The following is a 25,801-nucleotide window of genomic DNA, read 5'->3' on the forward strand; positions in this document are numbered from 1 at the left end:
TTATGTAGTACTAGTGGAGGACACATCACACACATTGTGAACACCCTGTTATGGAGGACACATCACATAACATTAGTACCCTGTTATGTAGTGGAGGACACATCACACACATTGTGAACAACCTGTTATGTAGTACTAGTGGAGGACACATCACACACATTGTGAACAACCTGTTATGTAGTACTAGTGGAGGACACATCACACACATTGTGAACAACCTGTTATGTAGTACTAGTGGAGGACACATCACACACATTGTGAACACCCTGTTATGTAGTAATTAGTGGAGGACACATCACACACATTGTGAACACCCTGTTATGTAGTACTAGTGGAGGACACATCACACACATTGTGAACACCCTGTTATGTAGTACTAGTGGAGGACACATCACACACATTGTGAACACCCTGTTATGTAGTACTAGTGGAGGACACATCACACACATTGTGATGACATCCACACATACATATCGTTATGAAAAGCTACAGATTAAAAGAGCTTGTGGTTGACCTTAAATATGCCAGTTTCTAGAATGTCTTACATACAGAACGGATAATCTCTACCTATGAGCGATTAAGTATGGAAGCTCTCACTTTCTTATTGCCAGCCAGTTGGATTAATAATTTATTAATATGGCCTCAACTGTGAGTGCACGCGCACCGGCCTTCCAACTATAGTTTGTGTTATCATGCGTTATCGTGCGTTGTCATGCGTTGTCATGCCAAAACGCAATTAAATGTATTTCGTACCGAAAATGATTCTTATAAAAAGTACGATTGGGTTCAACAGCGATGACGTGTAGCCAGAGATCCACGGACCCAACTGAGGAGTGCAGACATGCATGCTGATTCATCAGTTTCAATATTCAACATTTTGAATATGAATACGCAGATAAACTGTGGAGTGATTGACAACCGTGGAGTCAGCTGTGAGGATGAAGTACATATTCAATCATTCCTGTGAACATTTATTCGCGGAAACAATGAAGAAAACCACACTTGATTTACAACATCATTATTTCAGGTAGTCTAGGTAAGAGCAATAATCACCTCTTTTAACATGGTACTATGTTTTTTGAAGTGAAAGCCCCTGAACGATGACTACCGAAGACAGCCTTATGTTCACCGCGTTTTTGAATTGAACAGCAACCTTGTTAATGATGCCGTCTTTCGGATGAAAACTGTTGGCCTAAAAAGTGAAACAGAAGGCTTTTTATGCAACTCAGAATCAGTCACTGCCCACTCGAAACCGACAATGAGGTGATTTTGTGTCGAAACGTAAATATAAAAAGAAGATTATGTATATATTTATATGACGAGGTTCATGACAATGACATGGTAAATGTACGGACCACGGTTACGAAAATGTCATGCTAGCATCCCCAAGTACGAAGTTGTCCGACTTCACATTGCTCTTGGTGCCAGGGTTGGGGTACCTTCCAGTCTCTTGATGGACGATTTGGAAAGTACCTGGGTTTTGCACTGCTGCAGGTAATGCAGAAGGTCCCAGTGCAGCCTCGCTGGTGGTGGGGTTTGATTAGCAGCAGCGGTACCTGGGAAAACTCCTATTCGCTGTTGGAGAGGTTGCAAATGCACTGAGCTGATGGTAGTAGCCAAATCAGTTGAACTTTGTGCCAGACCGCTAGAACCCTATTTGATGCATTTATGTATTTTAAAGGTTCCTCTACTAAATCAGAATCACATGCTCCTGAGCTGAGAGCTGGCCGTATGTAAACAACTGAAGAGACAGAGACATGTGACAGCTGTGATTGGATGAAACAGTGTAAGATGTTTATGCTTTTAAAAGCACATCCAATCCAGTAATTAAAACTGACCACAATTTTAAGTATTTAGTGCTGTCATTTTTATCACCATCACTTATGCTTATAATTTGTGTGTACAGATATTTTTCCAGTAGGTGACATTTGGTGCTGAACTGGGGTTGATGTGTTTTCAACTTCCTGTGCTGGGAAAATAGGCCGGACAATTTGGCCAGAAATGTGTGTTTTATTGTAGTTTAAAGGCCTGACTGTACCCATGTGTACCTGGAATGGCTGTTGATAGCCTGGATAAAGGTTACTTAAGATCTAAAACATTTCAAAAGGTTACTATTATAGAAGTCTATGGGAAAAACATTTGGTGTTGTGTAACCTTAAACTATGAATTTAATATGATAACAAAAATAAGTCATAACAGCCGTTCCACTGCATTATCACAAACACACCCAAAGGCAAGTCATGATCAACTAGTCACCGGGAAAAAAATAACAATATCAGAGAACTGCGTCAGAAATCAGAATCACTAATACTTTCGTAAGCCCTACTAAAGCTTCACTGGGGCTAAGAATATTGTAACCCTGGTCAAACTTTTGACCAAGAATAGTTCGACGCTGATTAAATCTGTCACAGATACAGGTACACCAAACAGGGAATAACCCACTAGCTCCTTCATGAAGTTCTAGACAATTTAGAAAATCGTTGCATTTACGGTGAGTTTCAGGATACACGAATTGATACGAGAACATTGTTCAAGTGCTACACGCATCTTTTACCTGAATTATAATTGAATTTGATTGAGATTATTCCATTGATTTACATATGTTTGAAGAATCGAATCCTCCTCCAGTTGTATATCGATTATCAGCTGCAATAGGAAAAGGTGATAGGTTCATTGACTTCAGTGGCTGTGTGTGGTCGTACCTCGGAGGCTTAATCATGTTATTGCATGGTCACTCGTTTGCCTGGTCAAGATTGGAATATCAACAGATATCCTTGATACAGATGTAATATTAATGACCATTATGTGCTGATATATTTCACAATTTCTGCAGTTTTTTGTATCATGTTTACTGAAAATGTTAAATTAAACATAATTGTAATTTTAAAACAAATAATTAAAACTATAATTAAAAGTCGCCATCGACATATTTCCATTCAGGCAACTCGACCACCCAGGCCAGGTTCTTCTCGGCTAAGTTCGGAAAAGCGATCATGGGGCTGATATATAAACATCAATCCTTGAACGGTTACGACCGTTTTTATGGAACTAGTCCCTGGGTCGGATCTCGACCAACCGTATAATGGCGAGGAAAACACGATTAAATAGCGGACACCATCAAACTTCAACTAAAGTTTCATAGAGAATTTGAAGTTTTCACATTATTGGCGTTTCACAAGGGAATGACTGTGACTCCACAGGAGGAACCAGATACTGCCATCAGAAACCCTATCATGGTTCCCCAATAACGGAAGTGTCACTCAATGTAGCCATCTTGTTCATTCAGCTGACCTTACATTCTAAACACCACATCGATTTCTCTTTACATTCTCAACACAGCATCGGACTCCCATCTCGTCACACTCTTCACTTTTCCAAACCCCCATTTCAGGATCATGCAATTGCACATCTTTTGTAAGTTCCCCGAATCTGCTGACGTGGAGCCTCTGGTGAAGTAGACTTGAAACCAATTCTTCGATTGCCTTCACTTCCAAGTGTCTCAGGATGGATGCGATAATGTGTTTCCCTCAGGAGGACGCGTTGCCAAGGAGTTGCGCCCCTCATCCCGCTGATGAAGATGCTCATAGCGACCAATAGCTGATAGGCAGTCTGACGAAGTGTCGCCACTGGAGAAAATCATTTAGTGGACGTTTTCTTTTTAAATGAGCTTGTTCAGAAAGTAACGAGTCATGTTTGATATGAATTGGACCCTATAGCCTGGAGAGAGACAGCTCTAGTGACAAGGAACGTTTACAATTGGCTAAATGTGTGAAACCTGGACTGACAGAGGAGTACTAATTGCTTTCCATTCTGCAAGACAGTTCTACTCAACATCTAAAAGTGCTAAACAATTTAAAATGTTTTTCCTAATATGGTAGACAATAGAAGACGTATACGTGTAATAAATTCATAATGTTAAATTCACGAAGTTTAATTTCTCTATTCATAATTCTGCGTATTTTCTGTAAAACAATATTTATTCTAAAGAATCCCATCCAACCCTACCCCTTTGAATCAATAGGTATTATTTTGTAGTTTAATCGTACAGATTCATGTAGTAATTGTTGTCTGTCGAACACTACTGGATCCAGTACAGACGGGGTTGAAAGAAAGTGCCATTTACTGAATAGTTTGAATATTGGGCAGCGTTTAGTACAGTCAATGGCGTTCTTCAATGGGAGTGCTAAAAGGTTATGCATCATACAGTCTAAGTCTGAATACCGCAACGGCTGACATCCATTTGAAACACGCCCAGGAGTTAAATATGTTGATCATGGCGTTTAATGAAATACAAGGTTTTGAATCATTATCACATTCTCACGCTCTTACCAACCTACTTCATTCATATGTCAAATCATGTGGCACATTACATTTCAACAAATATACCGGGGCTGTACTAAACAAACAGAGGAGAGTTTGGCTACAGAGAAGGTACTTTATGTAAGGAACGACGTGTGGGAAGCAACAAAGGATATGTTTTTTACTACAAAGCTCTCTACTCTCTCACCATTTCATTCATAGAGTGAGACTCTCGCATAATCAGACTTTTCGTGTTCAGATATAAAAACAGAATTATAAATGTCTTTTTCCCCATTGTGGCTGCAAATCTCTCCCGTTTCGAGAATTGCACGCTTTGATCATTAGGCAGAAGATCCGCATTCGTGTCTACCTTAACCACCAATGCAGTCCATTACAAAGAGATTACAGATAAAGTAGAGAGGTGAGTTTGCCTTGGGTCAGTTGTATTGTCCGGGAAAGACAGGGAAAGAATGGGACAGAGAATAGGTCTTTGCATGATCCTCCTTCGCTCAGTGAGACAACGTTAACCATTGTAGCTTATTCCAGGGCGGTACATTGCGTGTTTTAAACACAATGTAGTGTAGGACCCTATGTCCTGTCAGGCAGGGGAGAGTTCAGAAGCGGTGGAACTGTATTCCGAAAACAGGAAGCAAATGTTGAACTCATAATCCGTAACCAATCATTGAAAACTGTCACAACCATGCATAGGATAAGATACTTATATTTCAAGGAGAAATGAAAATGAAGAGAAATCACTGTGCTTATTATTTCGACGTATAATTGAGCTTTCTTGTGTTTAATCAATGATTAAGTGAGTGAGTTTAGTTTTACGCCGCTTTTGGCAATTTTCCAGCAATATCACGGCGGGGGTAACAGGAAATGGGTTTCACACGTTGTACCCATGTAGGGAATCGAATTGGGTCTTTGGCTTGACGAGCAACCGCTTCAACCACCAGGCTACCCAACCGCCCCTTAATGATGAAGAGTCGAGTTCTTGACGCGTGTCGCTGTCTCTCTGCACATGTCCTCTCTCCATGTATGAACATCGAGTGGACATTGTCAGGTGTGTATAACCTTTGTACGCCCGACAGGTACACTTGTATCTGCCCCAGGCCACTTAGAGATACTGAAGTTCCACAAGTGACAGATATTATTTTTCTTGATTCATAGTTGGTCTATAGAAAGAGATTAAGCAAACATATGTTTTGTCAGTTTAAAAGAACAGAAGAGAGAAATCAAACTGTTATGTTGATCAATTATGGATTGATTGATTACACCCATTGACCGCTCGAGTACACGCGACTCTATCAAGCGTGATGGACACTGACACGAATTATTATAACTTACTTATACAAATATTTGTGTACAGTTGGAACTTTGGCAGCTGGACATTTGACAGGTTCTGGCAGAGTGCCTTGTAAAAACAAATGCAAGTATTCGTAGTCCTCCATTAAGATGTACCATAAACAGCCAATCAGAAGTGTCAGCAGAACATTGTTGCTGATAAGAGTGAATGAGTTTAGTTTTACGCTGCTTTTAGCAATATTCCAGCAATATCACCGCGGGGGACACCAGAAATGGGCTTCACACATTGTATCCATGTGGGGAATCGAATCTGGGTCTTTGGCGTGACGAGTGAATGTTTTAACCACAAGGCTGAAGATAGTCCAAAGATAACTAGTTTCGATGTTTTAGTTAAAAACGGTTTTTATCATTTGTGTCAGAGTGTGAGTATTTACTGCACGGCAAGAACATTATTTGCAGCTATATCATGACGGGGTCAAAAGAATGAGGCGAAACTGGGCTCAGCAAACAAGTGGTTAACATTCTGAACATTAACACGCTTGTGGTATACAGAGAGGCTGTTCCAGGAGAGATATGACCCTGCCATGTGGCGTCGTCCATGCTTCAAAGCCATTGTCGACATCAATCCCCATTCTGATCCGTTCCGTCATATGGGATACGTGATCGCCTGTTGCCTGGCGTAAGTTTGTATCTAGCGATGCTGAAAACAAACGTGTATTTATCAGACAAACGTCTGAAAGGTATCCATTGGATAAAAGACTGAATTACTTGAAATTGTGGACCAACCGCACATAAATTCTAAACATGCCATTAACGTTTCTGCTTGGTTGGACAAAACTCTTCGTAGAGATGATAAATGACATAAGCTCCCACAGCAATGAATCGCGCTGTGGGAGCCTATTTCCCCTACATAAGGAGTTTATGGGTGCAAAGTGCGCAATGCACTCCGAATAGTTTTTCCTCCCAAATAACATAACATTTCTATTATTCCGATATCAAAAACAGGTGTGGAGCTTTACCTACAGTGAAGACGAAATCCTGAGGCATGCTAATAGACCCGATAAACAGGGCAATTGAACTATCTCATCATGGTTTACGAGAAGATGATTAGGGTTATGAGGGTTCAAATGGGCGTTCTCGTTTCAGTTGTCATATTTCCATTTGCACTACATCATCAACTGTTCGGCACATTTCTGTGATTTTCCATTTCCTACTTAACAGAACCGCATCTGTCATTGCTGTGGATATACAGGGACAGAATATGCACAACGATAAACCCCACGTCTTCAAGATAAAGTGGCATTCCAACGGGCATGTAGGTCAACACTGAATGCATTTTCTCAAATTTGTGATTTTCTCGTGAGAATCAGGACGCTAGTTTGCTCTGAAATACATCTGGATTCCGGCCTCCGGTGCAGGAAAACACTGTATACCATAGTTCAGGATAACTCTGTATACCATAGTTCAGGATAACACTGTATACCATAGTTCAGGATAACACTGTATACCATAGTTTAGTTCGGGATAACACTGTATATCATAGTTCAGGATAACACTGTATACCATAGTTCGGAATAACACAGTATACCATAGTTCGGGATAACATTGTATGCCATAGTTCGGGATAACACTGTATACCATAGTTCGGGATAACACTGTATACAATAGTTCATGATAACACTGTATGCCATAGTTCGGGATAACACTGTATACCATAGTTTAGTTCGGGATAACACTGTATATCATAGTTCAGGATAACACTGTATGCCATAGTTCGGGATAACACTGTATACCATAGTTCGGGATAACACTGTATGCCATAGTTCGGGATAACACTGTATACCATAGTTCAGGATAACACTGTATACCATAGTTCGGGATAACACTGTATACCATAGTTCGGGATAACACTGTATGCCATAGTTCGGGATAACACTGTATGCCATAGTTCGGGATAACACTGTATGCCATAGTTCGGGATAACACTGTATGCCATAGTTCGGGATAACACTGTATACCATAGTTCGGGATAACACTGTATACCATAGTTCGGGATAACACTGTATACCATAGTTCATGATAACACTGTATACCATTGTTCGGGATAACACTGTATGCCATAGTTCGGGATAACATCAAAGTATATAGTTCAGGATAACACCACATTACATACCTCAGGATAACACCACATTATGTAGTTCAGGATAACACCGCATTATGTAGTTCAGGATAACACCGCAGCATATAGTTCAGGATAACACCACTTTATATAGTTCAGGACAACAACACATTATGTAGTTCAGGATAACAACACATTATATAGTTCAGGATAACACCACACTATATAGTTCGGGACAACAACACATTATATAGTTCAGGATAACACCACATTATATACTTCAGGATAACACCACATTATATAGTCCAGGATAACACCACATTATATAGTTCAGGATAACACCACAGTATATAGTTCAGGATAACACCACAGTATACAGTTCAGGATAACACCACATTATATACTTCAGGATAACACCACATTATGTAGTTCAGGATAACACCACAGTATATACTTCAGGATAACACACCATTATGTAGTTCAGGATAACACCACATTATGTAGTTCAGGACAACAACACATTATATAGTTCAGGACAACAACACATTATATAGTTCAGGATTACACCACATTATATAGTTCAGGACAACAACACATTATATAGTTCAGGATAACACCACATTATATACTTCAGGATAACACCACAGTATATAGTTCAGGATAACACCACAGCATATAGTTCAGGACAACAACACATTATATAGTTCAGGATAACACCACATTATATACTTCAGGATAACACCACAGTATATAGTTCAGGATAACACCACAGCATATAGTTCAGGATAACACCACAGTATATACTTCAGGATAACACACCATTATGTAGTTCAGGATAACACCACATTATGTAGTTCAGGATAACACCACATTATGTAGTTCAGGATAACACCACAGTATATAGTTCAGGATAACACCACAGCATATAGTTCAGGATAACACACCATTATGTAGTTCAGGATAACACCACATTATGTAGTTCAGGACAACAACACATTATATAGTTCAGGACAACAACACATTATATAGTTCAGGATTACACCACATTATATAGTTCAGGACAACAACACATTATATAGTTCAGGATAACACCACATTATATACTTCAGGATAACACCACAGTATATAGTTCAGGATAACACCACAGCATATAGTTCAGGATAACACCACAGTATACAGTTCAGGATAACACCACAGTATACAGTTCAGGATAACACCACAGTATATAGTTCAGGATAACACCACAGTATATAGTTCAGGATAACACCACATTATGTAGTTCAGGATAACACCACAGTATATAGTTCAGGATAACACCACAGTATACAGTTCAGGATAACAACACAGTATATAGTTCAGGATAACACCACAGTATACAGTTCAGGATAACACAACAGTATACAGTTCAGGATAACACCACATTACATACTTCAGGATAACACCACATTACATACTTCAGGATAACACCACATTATATAGTTCAGGATAACACCACAGTATATAGTTCAGGATAACACCACATTATATAGTTCAGGATAACACCACATTATATAGTTCAGGATAACACCACATTATGTAGTTCAGGATAACACCACATTATATAGTTCAGGATAACACCACATTATGTAGTTCAGGATAACACCACAGTATATAGTTCAGGATAACACCACAGTATATAGTTCAGGATAACACCACAGTATATAGTTCAGGATAACACCACATTATGTAGTTCAGGATAACACCACAGTATATAGTTCAGGATAACACCACAGTATATAGTTCAGGATAACACCACAGTATATAGTTCAGGATAACACCACAGTATATAGTTCAGGATAACACCACAGTATACAGTTCAGGATAACACCACAGTATAGAGTTCAGGATAACACCACATTATATAGTTCCGGATAACACCACAGTATATAGTTCAGGATAACACCACAGTATATAGTTCAGGATAACAACACATTACATACTTCAGGATAACAACACATTACATACTTCAGTATAACACCACATTACATACTTCAGGATAACACCACATTATGTAGTTCAGGATAACAAAACAGTATATAGTTCAGGATAACACCTCAGTATACAGTTCAGGATAACACCACAGTATACAGTTCAGGATAACACCACATTACATACTTCAGGATAACACCACATTACATACTTCAGGATAACACCACAGTATATAGTTCAGGATAACACCACAGTATAGAGTTCAGGATAACACCACATTATATAGTTCAGGATAACACCACATTATGTAGTTCAGGATAACACCACATTATGTAGTTCAGGATAACACCACATTATATAGTTCAGGATAACACCACATTATGTAGTTCAGGATAACACCACAGTATATAGTTCAGGATAACACCACAGTATATAGTTCAGGATAACACCACAGTATATAGTTCAGGATAACACCACATTATGTAGTTCAGGATAACACCACATGATACAGTTCAGGATAACACCATATTATACAATTCGTGATAACACCACATTATGTAGTTCAGGATAACACCACGTTATATAGTTCATGATAACACCACAGTATGTAGTTCAGGATAACACCACAGTATATAGTTCAGGATAACACCACATTATATAGTTCAGGATAACAACACATTACATACTTCAGGATAACAACACATTACATACTTCAGGATAACACCACATTACATACTTCAGGATAACACCACATTATGTAGTTCAGGATAAGAAAACAGTATATAGTTCAGGATAACACCACAGTATACAGTTCAGGATAACACCACAGTATACAGTTCAGGATAACACCACATTACATACTTCAGGATAACACCACATTACATACTTCAGGATAACACCACAGTATATAGTTCAGGATAACACCACAGTATAGAGTTCAGGATAACACCACATTATATAGTTCAGGATAACACCACATTATGTAGTTCAGGATAACACCACATTATGTAGTTCAGGATAACAACACATTATATAGTTCAGGATAACACCACATTATGTAGTTCAGGATAACACCACAGTATATAGTTCAGGATAACACCACAGTATATAGTTCAGGATAACACCACAGTATATAGTTCAGGAGAACACCACATTATGTAGTTCAGGATAACACCACATGATACAGTTCAGGATAACACCATATTATACAATTCATGATAACACCACATTATGTTGTTCAGGATAACACCACGTTATATAGTTCAGGATAACACCACATTATGTAGTTCAGGAGAACCCCACTTTATATAGTTCAGGATAACACCACATTATGTAGTTCAGGAGAACACCACATTATGTAGTTCAGGATAACACCACATTATGCAGTTCAGGATAACACCACATTATATAGTTCAGGATAACACCACACTATACAGTTCAGGATAACACCACAGTATACAGTTCAGGATAACACCACAGTATATAGTTCAGGATAACACCACAGTATATAGTTCAGGATAACAACACATTACATACTTCAGGATAACACCACAGTATACAGTTCAGGATAACACCACAGTATATAGTTCAGGATAACACCACATTATGTAGTTCAGGATAACACCACAGTATATACTTCAGGATAACACCACATTATATAGTTCAGGATAACACCACATTATGTAGTTCAGGATAACACCACATTATGTAGTTCAGGATAACACCACAGTATACAGTTCAGGATAACACCACAGCATATAGTTCAGGATAACACCACAGTATACAGTTCAGGATAACACCACAGTATACAGTTCAGGATAACACCACAGTATATAGTTCAGGATAACACCACAGTATATAGTTCAGGATAACACCACAGTATACAGTTCAGGATAACACCACAGTATATAGTTCAGGATAACACCACAGTATACAGTTCAGGATAACACCACAGTATAGAGTTCAGGATAACACCACATTATATAGTTCAGGATAACACCACATTATGTAGTTCAGGATAGCACCACAGTATATAGTTCAGGATAACACCACACTATAGAGTTCAGGATAACACCACATTATATAGTTCAGGATAACACCACATTATGTAGTTCAGGATAACACCACATTATGTAGTTCAGGATAACACCACATTATATAGTTCAGGATAACACCACATTATGTAGTTCAGGATAACACCACAGTATATAGTTCAGGATAACACCACAGTATATAGTTCAGGATAACACCACAGTATATAGTTCAGGAGAACACCACATTATGTAGTTCAGGATAACACCACATGATACAGTTCAGGATAACACCATATTATACAATTCATGATAAACACCACATTATGTAGTTCAGGATAACACCACGTTATATAGTTCAGGATAACACCACATTATGTAGTTCAGGAGAACACCACTTTATATAGTTCAGGATAACACCACATTATGTAGTTCAGGATAACACCACATTATGTAGTTCAGGATAACACCACATTATGCAGTTCAGGATAACACCACATTATATAGTTCAGGATAACACCACACTATACAGTTCAGGATAACACCACAGTATACAGTTCAGGATAACACCACAGTATACAGTTCAGGATAACACCACAGTATATAGTTCAGGATAACACCACATTATATAGTTCAGGACAACAACACATTATATCTTTATCCCTTACTTGGTAACTTCCCAGTAGTCTTGGCTTCCTTTTACTGCTGGTTACCTTTGACTGATGCATGACTGCCCTTTTTACTCATGGTTTCAGTTTTCTAATGGTTTCGCTTTATCCGTGTCTTCCCTTTACTGATGACGTCCCTGTACTCATGGCTTCCTTTTACTCTTTTTTCCCTTTATCAATGACTTCATTTTATTCCTTGCTTCCCTTTACTTATGGTCTCACTTTACTAATGGTTTTACTTTACTCATAACTTCCCTGTACATATGGCTTCGCTTTACTGATGGTTTCATTTTACTCAGTGTTTCCCTTTACTTGTGGTTTCCCTTTATTTGAGGTTTCCTTTTCGCATAATGTCCCTTTACACCCCATAAGTACTACGAGCTTTACAAGCACTATAACCTGACATATAGGCGACACAAGTTAAACGTTGTATTGTCCGTAATTTCTTGCAGCGTCAGCTATTTCAGTTTGTGATGATTTATGTATTCCACTGCTGCAGATATCATCTCGATAGCCGATAGATGTATTGATACAGTAATCTTCAAGATTAAGTGCTACTGATACTGATGGCGTCATTTGTCAATGACATAAAGCGCGCCATTCTTAATGTCGGATCAGGGTTGGAGATTCTTTCACGGACATGTACATGTTAACAATCTTGTATAAAACACACACATCAAAACCTCGTTAAGCACGGAAGTTGGGACAAGTCTTGAGGCTGCCGCGCATGTTGATATGTTTTGATATTGAGATTTTAAACATCTTAGACATGCACATTACGTTATTCCGCGCAATTACGCAGTTCATTTTGAGTGAGTGAGTGGGTTAAGTTTTACGCCGATTTTACCAGTATTCCAGCAATATCACGGTTGGTGTCACCAGAAAATCAGTTTTCAAACAGAATAAACATTAGTCTGTCTGGTTTCCACACTATGTGACATTTACGGATGACTTGAAATTTGTTTGGATAAGGTCATTACAAACGTTACTGGGTTGGATTCAATCGTTGAAACACTGCCAATTTCAAATTTGCATTAGGAAATACATCACAATCCAGGCTTGTGTTTCGTGTTTATTTCATCTTTATGATCCGCCATTATCAACCATTAATGCTGATAAAGTGACAACTACCTATACCAGGTAATGGTGTCATTTTGACAAATACCTATACCAGGGAATCATGACATTTCGAAAACTACCTATACCAGGTATTGATGTCATTTTGACAACTACCTATACCAGGTAATGATGACATTTTGACAACTACCTATACCAGGTAATGATGACATTTTGACAACTACCTATACCAGGTAATGATGTCATGGTGACAACTACCTATACCAGGGAATGATGACAGTTCGACAACTACCTATACCAGAAAATGATGTCATTTTGACAACTACCTATAACAGGTAATGATGTCATTTTTCACAACTACCTATACCAGGTAATGATGTCATTTTGACAGATACCTATACCAGGTAATCATGACATTTTGACAACTACTTATACCAGGGTAATCATGACATTTTGACAACTACGTATACCAGGTAATGATGTCATTTTGAAAACAACCAAAACCAGGTAATGATATCATTTTGACAACTACCTATACCAGGTAATGATGTCATTTCGACAACTACCTATACCAGGTAATGATGACATTTTGACAACTACCTATACCAGGAAATGATGTCATTTTGACAAATACCTATACCACAGAATGATGTCATGGTGACAACTACCTATACCAGTGAATGCTGTCATGGTGACAACTACCTATACCCAGGAATGCTGTCATTGTGACAACATACGTATACCTGATAATGATGTCTTGGTGACAACTACCTATACCAGGGAATGCTGTCATGGTGACAACTACCTATACCAGGGAATTTTGTCATGGTGACAACTACCTATACCAGGGAATGCTGTCATGGTGACAACTACATATACCAGGTAACGATGTCATTTTGACAACTACCAATACCAGAGAAGGTTGTCATGGTGACAACTACCTATACCAGAGAATGCTGTCATGGTGACAACTACCTGTACCAGGGAATGCTGTCATGGTGACAACTACCTATACCAGGGAAAGCTGTCATGGTGACAACTACCTATACCAGATAATGATGTCTTGGTGACAACTACCATACTTCACCCCAGGAATGCTGTCATGGTGACAACTACCTATACCAGGTAAATGTCATTTTGACAACTACCTATCCAGGTAATGATGATGTTGGTGACAACTACCTATACCAGGTAATGATGTCATTTTTGACAACTGACCTATACCAGGTAATGATGTCATTTTGACAACTACCAATACCAGGAAATCATGTCATATGGTGACAACTACCTATACCAGAGAATGATGTCATGGTGACAACTACCTATACCAGGGAATGCTGTCATGGTGACAACTACCTATACCAGGGAATGTTGTCATGGTGACAACTACCTATACCAGGATAATGATGTCATTTTGACAACTACCTATACCAGGTAATGATGTCATTTTGACAACTACCTATACCAGGAATGATGTCATGGTGACAACTACCTATACCAGGAATGCTGTCATTTTACTACCTATACCAGGTAATGATGACATTTTGACAACTACCTATACCAGGAAATGATGTCATTTTGACAAACTACCTATACCAGGTAATGATGACATTTTGACAACTACCTATACCAGGGAATGTTGTCATGGTGACAACTACCCATTCCAGGAATGCTGTCATTTTGACAACTACCTATACCAGGGAATGCTGAGGGAATGCTGTCATGGTGACAACTACCTATACCAGGTAATGATGTCATTTTGACAACTACCTATACCAGGGAATGCTGTCATGGTGACAACTACCTATACCAGAATGCTGTCATGGTGTCAATGCCCATACCAGGGAATGCTGTCATGGTGACAACTACCATTAATACCAGGAATGCTGTCATTTTGACAACTACCTATACCACCAGGTAATGCTGTCATTTTGAGTGACAACTACCTATACCAGGTAATGATGTCATGGTGACAACTACCCATTCCAGGGGATGTCTTCATGGTGACAACCTATACCAGGTAATGATACCAGATAATGATGTCATGGTGACAACTACCTATACCAGGGAATGCTGTCATTTTGACAACTACCTTCACCAGGGAATGTTGTCATGGTGACAACTACCCATTCCAGGGAATGTTGTCATTTTGACAACTACCTATACCAGGGAATGCTGTCATGGTGACAACTACCTATACCAGGTAATGATGTCATTTCGACAACTACCTATACCAGGTAATGATGACATTTTGACATTTTGACAACTACCTATACCAGGAAATGATGTCATATTGACAAATACCTATACCAGGTAATGATGACATTTTGACAACTACCTACACCAGGGAACGTTGTCATGGTGACAACTACCCATTTCAGGAATGCTGTCATGGTGACAACTACCTATACCAGGGAATGCTGTCATGGTGACAACTACCTATACCAGGTAATGATGTCATTTTGACAACTACCTATACCAGGGAACGTTGTCATGGTGACAACTACCTAAACCAGGGAATGTTGTCATGGTGACAACTACCTATGCCAGGGAATGCTGTCATGGTGACAACTACCTATACCAGGTAATGATGTCATTTTGACAACTACCTTTTCCAGGGAATGCTGTCATTTTGACAACTACCTATTCCAGAGAATGCTGTCATGGTGACAACTACCTATTCCAGAGAATGCTGTCATTTTGACAACTACCTATACCAGAGAATGCTATCATGGTGAGAACTAGATGTGCTAGGAAATCAGTGGAAAACGACTAGAAATACAAACTTTATTTTTTTATTTTTTTTGAAAACCTGCATGAGATATTCAATAAAGCGGAAGAAATTTGCAGACAACGATACCTCAAATACACCTCTGCTTGATGAACCAATTAGGGTGATTACTCCAAAAGAACAACAGCAGTTAGCTAATCCGCCCGCTCTACCGACATACACTGATAGACAATGATCAAGCCAGGTACAATTACTTGTCGGGGTAATTTGGGACTATAATTAGAATCACTCAGGTCTAAAAACACCAAGAGACTATCACCACTTGGGTGAGTACAAATACACTTAGTAATCCAATAATTGCGTATAGAATGCATTAAAGGACACTGAATATTATGGAATACCAAAAGGGACATTGTCGCGTTGTCGCCCTCTCAAATACAAGCACAATGAGGCAAACAAGCAACTTTACAATAATATATGCAGTAAAGGTGAGGTGAAATTGGGTTTAACGTCGTGCTTGAGAACATTTCGTTCATATGACGACGTGCATGCGTGTGTATGTGTATGTGCGCCTGCTTGTACTAGCCCAGAAGCTGGTTTTATAGTGCTAGCCCACTGAGATACCATGCCGCAGTGAAGCATGAATACCCCACTCAGACACATTATACTGACTCCGAGCCGAGCAGGCCTTGTTGTACCCATATGGGTAATAATGCCGAGCGCCAGACAGGGACCAACAAGTACCATATTTTAACGTCTTTTGGTATGACGCGGTTGGGGATCAAACCCGCGACCTTCCGCTCTCCGGGCGGACGCTCTAACCACTACACCACGGAGGCGGTCATATGCAGTAATATGCATAGAAAGAGCGTGAACTATATGTCACGAATGTACATTAATGAGAATAATTTGTACTATTAGTACTTAGCAAAACAGTGGCGAAGTTGAGGCACAGGTACAAGATTGAACGGTAGCAGAGCTGTGCCGAAAACATGCGCATTACCAAAGGTAGAAAATGAGTGCATGCGAACTGCGTGACAAATGCATACTTTCTTTTGCCAGGTTGTGTAAATGTGAGATAAGGTGTGTGAACCTACGAGTCAGCCAGCAACTTGGCATGCTCTGCCCTGTGACGCCCAGTATAGAAAGTTAGCCTTGAAAGCTACACACCATAACGTAGGATAAGATTTCCACGCGATACGCAACCCGATTCCTTATCGCGACCTTGTTACATTCAGCTGCAAGGTCTCCTGGTACCCACTGTGTACGTCAGCGTTCACGTCAACTTGCCTCACAGCAACGTCGTCATTACATCATAACGTTGCCATGCAAACAGTTTCATTGTCATGAAAAATACAGCCTCCAGAAACGAACTGCAATAATTACCAGACCTTGTTCTTTCGCTGTGTTGAGGACTTTCTGGAGAAGAGGTATCCGATTGGCAGAGCACTGGAGTTTGATTTCTGAGATTATGTTCGAGAGTGCGAGATGAAATGGGTTTTAACGTCGTGTTGAAGGTTATTGCATTTGCATAGGGAACAGTCAATATTAACACATTGCAATTACATATCGACCAGTAAGGACTAACTTATTGCACTTACATATCGACCAGTCAGGACTAACGTATTGCATTTACAGAGGGACCAGTCGGGGCTAACGTATTGCACTTGCATAGCGACCAGTAAGGGCTAACGTATTGCACTTTCAGAGGGACCAGTGAGGGCTAACGTATTGCACTTGCATAGCGACCAGTCGGGGCTAACGTATTGCACTTGCAGAGGGACCAGTCATGGCTAACGTATTGCACTTACAGAGGGACCAGTCGGGGCTAACGTATTGCATTTGCATAGCGACCAGTCATGGCTAACGTATTGCATTTACAGAGGGACCAGTCGGGGCTAACGTATTGCACTTGCATAGCGACCAGTCAGGGCTAACGTATTGCACTTACAGAGGGACCAGTCGGGGCTAACGTATTGCACTTGCATAGCGACCAGTCAAGGCTGACGTATTGCACTTACAGAGGGACCAGTCAGGGTTAACGTATTGCACTTGCAGAGGGACCAGTCAAGGCTAACGTATTGCACTTACAGAGGGACCAGTCGGGGCTAACGTATTGCACTTGCATAGCGACCAGTCAGGGCTAACGTATTGCACTTACAGAGGGACCAGTCGGGGCTAACGTATTGCACTTGCATAGCGATCAGTCAGGGCTAACGTATTGCACTTACAGAGGGACCAGTCGGGGCTAACGTATTGCACTTGCATAGCGACCAGCCAGGGCTGACGTATTGCACTTACAGAGGGACCAGTCATGGCTAACCATATTTTATAATGCAAAGTTGACTCACTCAATCACCCTATGGACTTCGTTTGTCTGAAAATGACAAAACTTTGCATTGAACTTATTTCAGAAATACCGAGCACACTTACATCAATATGCACCCGTTGACGTTTATTATCAGCTGTCCCTACCACAATCACACCAGTGACAAAGTACTGGAATATATGCAGCTGATAACATATCTCGGAGGTTCCCGTTCTCCACAGTCGGTCAAAGTATCCACTGCCGACCTTGAAATGTACAAGCAATGTACAAGCCAGCTGATAGTCAAAGCGAGTGATGTAGTATTATCAAATACACTTGTGATAGCGATAAGTAGTATACTGACAAGTTGAAGGTGTTTGCCCTCAGATAGAGTGGTGTCGTCCCTGTGCACTGCAGATGTTAGGCTTCTTCAGACACGACGAGTACTTTAATCCCGCTTTAATCAGCTAGGCTTAGTTGAGTGAAATGAACCTCGGTTGATCATCAATCAATGCTTAAAAGAACGATGTTGAATATATGTTAGAATCTAACTGTCAGATACAAGGTTTACGTGAATTATAACACCTTGACGATTGAGTTTGACTGACTGAGTATGGATTTACGCCGCTTTTAGCAAAATTCCAGCAATATCACGGCGGGGGACACCAGAAATGGGCACAAATTGTACCCAGGTGGGGAATCGAACTCGGGTATTCAGCATGACGAGCGAACGCCTTAACCACTAGGCTACCCACCGCCCCCCACATTTGAGGCTTGTGTTTGAAGCGCTCGATCCACTCACCGAGGACCCGGGTTGGATTCACCAAATAGGTACAATGTGTGAAGCCCTGGTATCCCCCGCCCTGACATTGCTTGAATATTGTGAAGAGCGGAGTAAAACCACACTCACTCAGTAAACAGGCAGGGGACCAACAGTTACAAGTAACATTGTTTGACGCCTTTTTCTTTGACGCGACCAGGAGCAAGAAACGAAGACCACTTCCTGGGAGGGAAGTGAAGGACAGATGATCAGATGTGTTAGGACTCTATTTGACGTTTTACGTTGTTAGTACTGCCGTCTTGACGTATAAGCCCCTTTGGTCTTATCATGTACAGCACCCGCTGTGTCTGAAGACCTCAGTCTACTTACAGACCCTTACTACGTGATAACACTACCGGCTAGAAACGAGAACACAGTACTTGATAACACAGCACGGACCTGGTTTGTACCACATGTAGCCGGTGTACATCACACATCAGACATCAACCCCATACAGCGGCTAATACAATATGACAGATCACAATTATATGGATTCATGGTACAAAATTAGTAATGACGCGAGGTATTATATTCTTGTATGTGTCACACGTATGTCCTGTCTGTGTGATGTAACACATTATCTTACCTCACACATGAATGTCGCTTTCTGATTGGCTGAGCGCTCTCCTATTATTTTCAATGCACCCCGCTTACAAGCGAGTAACATTTCAATGTACCCCGCTGTCAATGGCAACTCATTTGGTACTTCGTGGTAGTAATTCTTTATCTCGAATAACATTGAATCACGAATGATGTACGGAAATTACCGATGTTTTGCGAATGCAAATCGATGAAAGGGAGATAACTCTAAACCTGTTTTTCTTGTCAGCAAAATCTAGCAATGGCTGCAAACAATTGAAAATTAACATTAAGGTGTTCGGTAAGGTAAATACGTTGTTCACTGGTCCCTCGGGGCCCATGGATTGATGGACCCTCGATGTTTGCTTATGTTCCCTGAGCCCTTCGGGCTCATCAACCCTTTGGGCTCAGGGAACATAAACAAACATCGAGGGTATATCAACCCATGCCCCCCTGGTGACCAGTGAACAACTTATAATGTAGACCTGGAATGTGTCAAATGTGTGTCCAGTCTGTGTGATGTAACACAGTGTAGACCTGGTATGTGTCACACGTTTGTCATGTCTGTGTGATGTAACACGATGAAGACCTGGTATGTGTCACACGTGTGTTCTGTCTGTGTGATGTAACACAGTGTTTACCTGGTATGTGTCACACGTGTGTCCTGTCTGTGTGATGTAACACAATGTAGACCTGGTATGTGTCACACGTGTGTCCTGTCTGTGTGATGTAACACGATGTAGACCTGGTATGTGTGTGTGATGTAACACGATGTAGACCTGGTATGTGTCACATGTGTGGTATGTGATGTGTCACACGCGTGTCCTGTCTGTGTGATGTAACACGATGTAGACCTGGTATGTGTCACACGTGTGTCCTGTCTGTGTGATGTAACACAATGTAGACCTGGTATGTGTCACACGTGTGTCCTGCCTGTGTGATGTAACATGATATAGACCTGGTATGTGTCACACGTGTGTCCTGCCTGTGTGATGTAACATGATGTAGACCTGGTATGTGTCACACGTGTGTCCTGCCTGTGTGATGTAACACAATGTAGACCTGGTATGTGTCACACGTGTGTCCTGTCTGTGTGATGTAACACGATGTAGACTTGGTATGTGTGACACGTGTGTCCTGTCTGTGTGATGTAACACGATGTAGACCTGGTATGTGTCACACGTGTGTCCTGTCTATGTGATGTAACACAATGTAGACCTGGTATGTGTCACACGCGTGTCCAGTCTGTGTGATGTAACACGATGTAGACCTGGTATGTGTCACACGTGTGTCCTGTATGTGTGATGTAGCACAATGTAGACCTGGTATGTGTCACATGTGTGTCCTGTCTGTGTGATGTAACACAATGTAGACCTGGTATGTGTCACACACGTGTCCAGTCTGTGTGATGTAACACGATGTAGACCTGGTATGTGTCACACGTTTGTCCAGTCTGTGTGATGTAACACGATGTAGACCTGGTATGTGTCACACGTGTGTCCTGTCTGTGTGATGTAACACAATGTAGACCTGGTATGTGTCCTGTCTGTGTGATTTGTGTTGTGATGGGTGTTGCAAAGGACAATGCCTACCTTGTATTTAATGCATACCTGTCCCGTTTGCATTATGAAAGGAAGTGTTGCGTAAAGCGAATTCACAAAACATAAAATAGTTATGTAGCATTTTTATTAATATATACTGGGCCGTTGTCTTGTTTCCTGGCCTCATCACTCTTTTAGAAACGCAACCCATGAGTTTCGGACCTTTTGACCGATTCGTTTGAGTTTCATTTTCCGAGTTCAGATCATTTAAAGAATTAGACATTCTCCAGACATTGTTTGTATATATTTGTGTGTGTTCATACTGCAAGGCATTAAGTTCGTGGTGTCGAAAATAGAGCACTATAGAGAGACGTGTAATAAGAAATATAAATTAATACTATTGTTCATGCAACTCCCCTAATTTTATTGATTCCCATTTGATGTGGGCCTGACCCACTCTGCTGTATCTGCTAACTGATATCAGAGATATACAAGATGTAGTGACGTCATTCTATTGTATTAACAACGCCAGTTGACCATTGACCGGATTCAGTATCTTACTGCACTTGCAGTTATCTGTATCAGCATCGTCTGGTGTATCAGTTGTAGAAATAGTATCTGCCAATATAGCAACCTTCATCTTTGACCGTCTCCCGGTGGTATAAACAACGACATCTACTGTACCTGCTGATGTCAACCAACATCGCCCATATGTAGGCCGCGGCGATATTGACAAGGTCCCTTGGTACTTGTGTTGTTTACGCCAGACGTGTAGGAAAAGTTTCAACCTGCGTGAAAACATGTTTGATATACACAAGGGCTGACCTTCAAGGAGATTGAAACTGATTGCATTTCACTTGATAAACTTTCGTTAGACTGGTTTTAGCGCACAGTGCACGGGGCCAACGAATGTCCATGTGTGGCACAAGCAATTATTGTCTTTATGTGCAGTAATATATCCAGGATTTCATAGTTTAAATATAGTTTAAAACTAACATGACCGAGATCGATGCATGATACGTTCTGCTCACTACAGTCATACGCATCTCTGTATCATCTATCGCAGATGCAACTATAGTCTCAGCTCTTCTCTCCGTCAGACGGGGGATACTTGTGAATCAAATCTTCAGCAGCATGCTTGGGCTCATTGTAGGAGATATTACACGTTCTGAGGCTGTAGGAGTACTCAGTTTATAAGATGCCATTTTTCTGTCACCTTCTCAGAAAATTACATGTGCTGTTGTATCATCATCGTCCTCTTTAGAAAAAAATACTAGTTTCGCCTTCCTCGTTTATATGCCAGGGTGTTTTAGTGCTTCAAGTTCTGGAATATAATCTACGTTGGTACTTTACAGAGATTAAGACTGCCCATTGTCATCCGGAATCTGATACGTGATAAGAAATAGGACCGCTTTCTTAACACCTCAAGAACCACACTGACCTACTTTCATGTACCGTAAATCTGTCGTTAAAGATGACCTCCCTGTATGGTGAGTGTACAATGTGAGTGGTGAGACGTATGTGTCTGTGGGGAAATTTGTGGTGAGACGAATGCACCTGTGGGGAGATTTGTGGTGTACAATGTGAGTGGTGAGACGTATGTGTCTGTGGGGGGATTTGTGGTGAGACGAATGTACCTCTGGGGAGATTTGTGGTGTACAATGTGAGTGGTGAGACGTATGTGTCTGTGGCGAGATTTGTGGTGAGACGAATGCACCTGTGGGGAGATTTGTGGTGCACAATGTGAGTGGTGAGACGTATGTGTCTGTGGGGGGATTTGTGGTGAGACGAATGCACCTGTAAAGGGATTTATGGTGTACAGTGTGAGTGGTGAGACGAATGCACCGGTGGGGAGATTTGTGGTGTACAATGTGAGTGGTGAGACGAATGCATCTGTGGGGAGATTTGTGGTGAAACGTATGCACCTGTAAAGGGATTTATGGTGTACAGTGTGAGTGGTGAGACGAATGCATCTGTGGCAAGATTTACGGTGAAACGTATGCCCCTGTAAAGGGATTTATGGTTACAATGTAAGTGGTGAGACGAATGCATCTGTGGTAAGATTAGTGGTGTACATTGTGACGGGTGAGACGTATGTGTCTGTGGTGAGATTTGTGGTGAGACGAATGCATCTGTGGGGAGATTTGTGGTGCACAATGTCAGTGGTGAGACGTATGTGTCTGTGGCGAGATTTGTGGTGAAACGTATGCCCCTGTAAAGGGATTTATGGTTACAATGTAAGTGGTGAGACGAATGCATCTGTGGTAAGATTAGTGGTGTACATTGTGACGGGTGAGACATGTGTCTGTGGTGAGATTTGTGGTGAGACGAATGCATCTGTGGGGAGATTTGTGGTGCACAATGTCAGTGGTGAGACGTATGTGTCTGTGGCGAGATTTACGGTGAAACGTATGCACCTGTAAAGGGATTTATGGTTACAATGTAAGTGGTGAGACGCATGCATCTGTGGTGAGATTTGTGGTGTACAGTGTGAGTGGCGAGAGGGATGCAGCTGTGCTGAGATTTGTGGTGTACAGTGTGAGTGGTGAGACGAATGCATCTGTGGTGAGATTTGTGGTGTACAGTGTGAGTGGTGAAAGGAATGCATCTGTGGTGAGATTTGTGGTGTACAGTGTCAGTGGCGAGAGGGATGCATCTGTGGTAAGATTTGTTGTGTACAGTGTGAGTGGAGAGACGAATGCAGCTGTGGTGAGATTTGTGGGTCTACATGGAGTGAATGAGTGATTTAATAAGTGAGTCAGAGTTCGAATCCGAGTTATATGAAACGATGGCACAGCAGTCATACAATCACAACAATTTTGTAGAGAAATTATGCCTGGCGTCAGCTCTGAAATAAACTGATCCAGGGTGCTTATTCTAACCGTAGATAATGTAATTCCCTGGATAATCGAAGATGGGTGCACAGTTGCTATCGACTCAAAGAGACATTGTGTCTTCTACAGAGCAAAGTAGTCTAGAATGTTATAAATGCTAATTATACGTAATGTCGGCCAAACATTCCCGATAGAAAAGTTCCATACGTTTGACTACCACACTTTGTGTACACCTTTTTGGAGAATTCAATAATGAGACGGATATATGTCAAGGACAAGCAAACCAGGTCATTGAGGAAGATCTGATAAAATAATTTTAGATTGCCTGTATTCAGTCCCCACCTTCTTTCACAATACATGACGAAATGTACGGACAGTGAACGTCACGCTCAGGGGGTACATCGCCGTGATGTGTGGTGCCCGCGTGACGTATACACCAAGAACACCGATGTAGAGATAAACACTGATGTATTATGTATGTACACTGTATGTCTCTAGGAGAAAATTATTAAAATGATTATGTCATTTTTTTGTCTAGTTTCAAAACCCGATGATATGTTGAAAGTTTAATCGAGTTTTATCCACTTCTATTTAACATGGGTAGTTGTGCAACCTCGTGGTTGTGCTTTCGTTCGTCGAGTTTGATTTTACCAGAGTAAAATGTAACATTACTGGGTTATCGCTAATTGCGTGTAAATACATTCTCACTTGCCACGCTCTTTATAAAATAACACCCGTGGAGTATGTATTGAATATTTAGAGTAGGCGTGTGCACTAACGCAACGTGTTTGTAATAGTCTAGTCGGTCTTAAAAACGCGACTTATTTCTCCGCCACATGGATAAGTAGTGGAAATGAGTTACGTTTTTCATAGTAAAATTATTTTTAATAACCTTTGAATTGTCGGCTCCTCGTTCTTGTTAGTTATCCGTCATCATCTAAGTGAAAGATGAATGTGAGGTGTTTTATGTTCAGTGTGAATGTGACTGAGTTTGGTTTTACGCCGCTGTTAGCAATATTCAAGCAATGTCACGACGGGGGACACTAGAAATGGACTTCACACATTGTACCCATGCGGGAATCGAACCGGGGTCGTCTGCGTGACGAGCGAACGCTATAACCACTAGGCTACCCCATCGCCCCGTTTAAGGTTCAGGGTACACGCCCACACTGATTAGGACCCCCGTTACTGACGGTTACACCAAACTGATAAAAACGAGCACGTTGTAGGCCAGCTTTCTCCGCTGAAGCTATTTATAGCAGCATTAAAACCAAACTCACACAATCATCAGGTGAGACAGGCAGTGGACATCAGGCAGCGTCTCCTTCAATTGAGTTATAATGCGTCACAAAAACAGTTTCTGGCTTAAAAGAACCACATGTCTGAATATCATACAATATCATCAATAACGTCAAAGATTCCTTAGCAACACCAAAACAGAGTCAAACTAAATTAACTCGCTGATGACACCGAACGGGTGTTGAATTTAAAAGAAGTTGAGTTTATGAGTCAGCTAAATCAT

General features: G+C 40.8%; 1 long non-coding RNA gene across 1 annotated transcript; it reads right to left on the reverse strand.

Moving 5' to 3' along the window:
• Positions 1 to 5,988: 5,988 nt before the first annotated feature.
• LOC124292149 lies at positions 5,989 to 22,214 on the reverse strand. The gene is made up of 2 exons (XR_006902376.1): positions 22,130 to 22,214; positions 5,989 to 6,304 (listed from the first exon to the last, which is right to left on the reverse strand). It is a non-coding gene; the product is annotated as an uncharacterized LOC124292149 (long non-coding RNA).
• Between the last annotated feature and the right edge of the window lie 3,587 nt (positions 22,215 to 25,801).

The sequence above is a fragment of the Haliotis rubra genome, unplaced genomic scaffold, assembly GCF_003918875.1.
Source record: "Haliotis rubra isolate DU_JTF1 unplaced genomic scaffold, ASM391887v1 Scf51, whole genome shotgun sequence".
NCBI lineage: Eukaryota > Metazoa > Mollusca > Gastropoda > Lepetellida > Haliotidae > Haliotis > Haliotis rubra.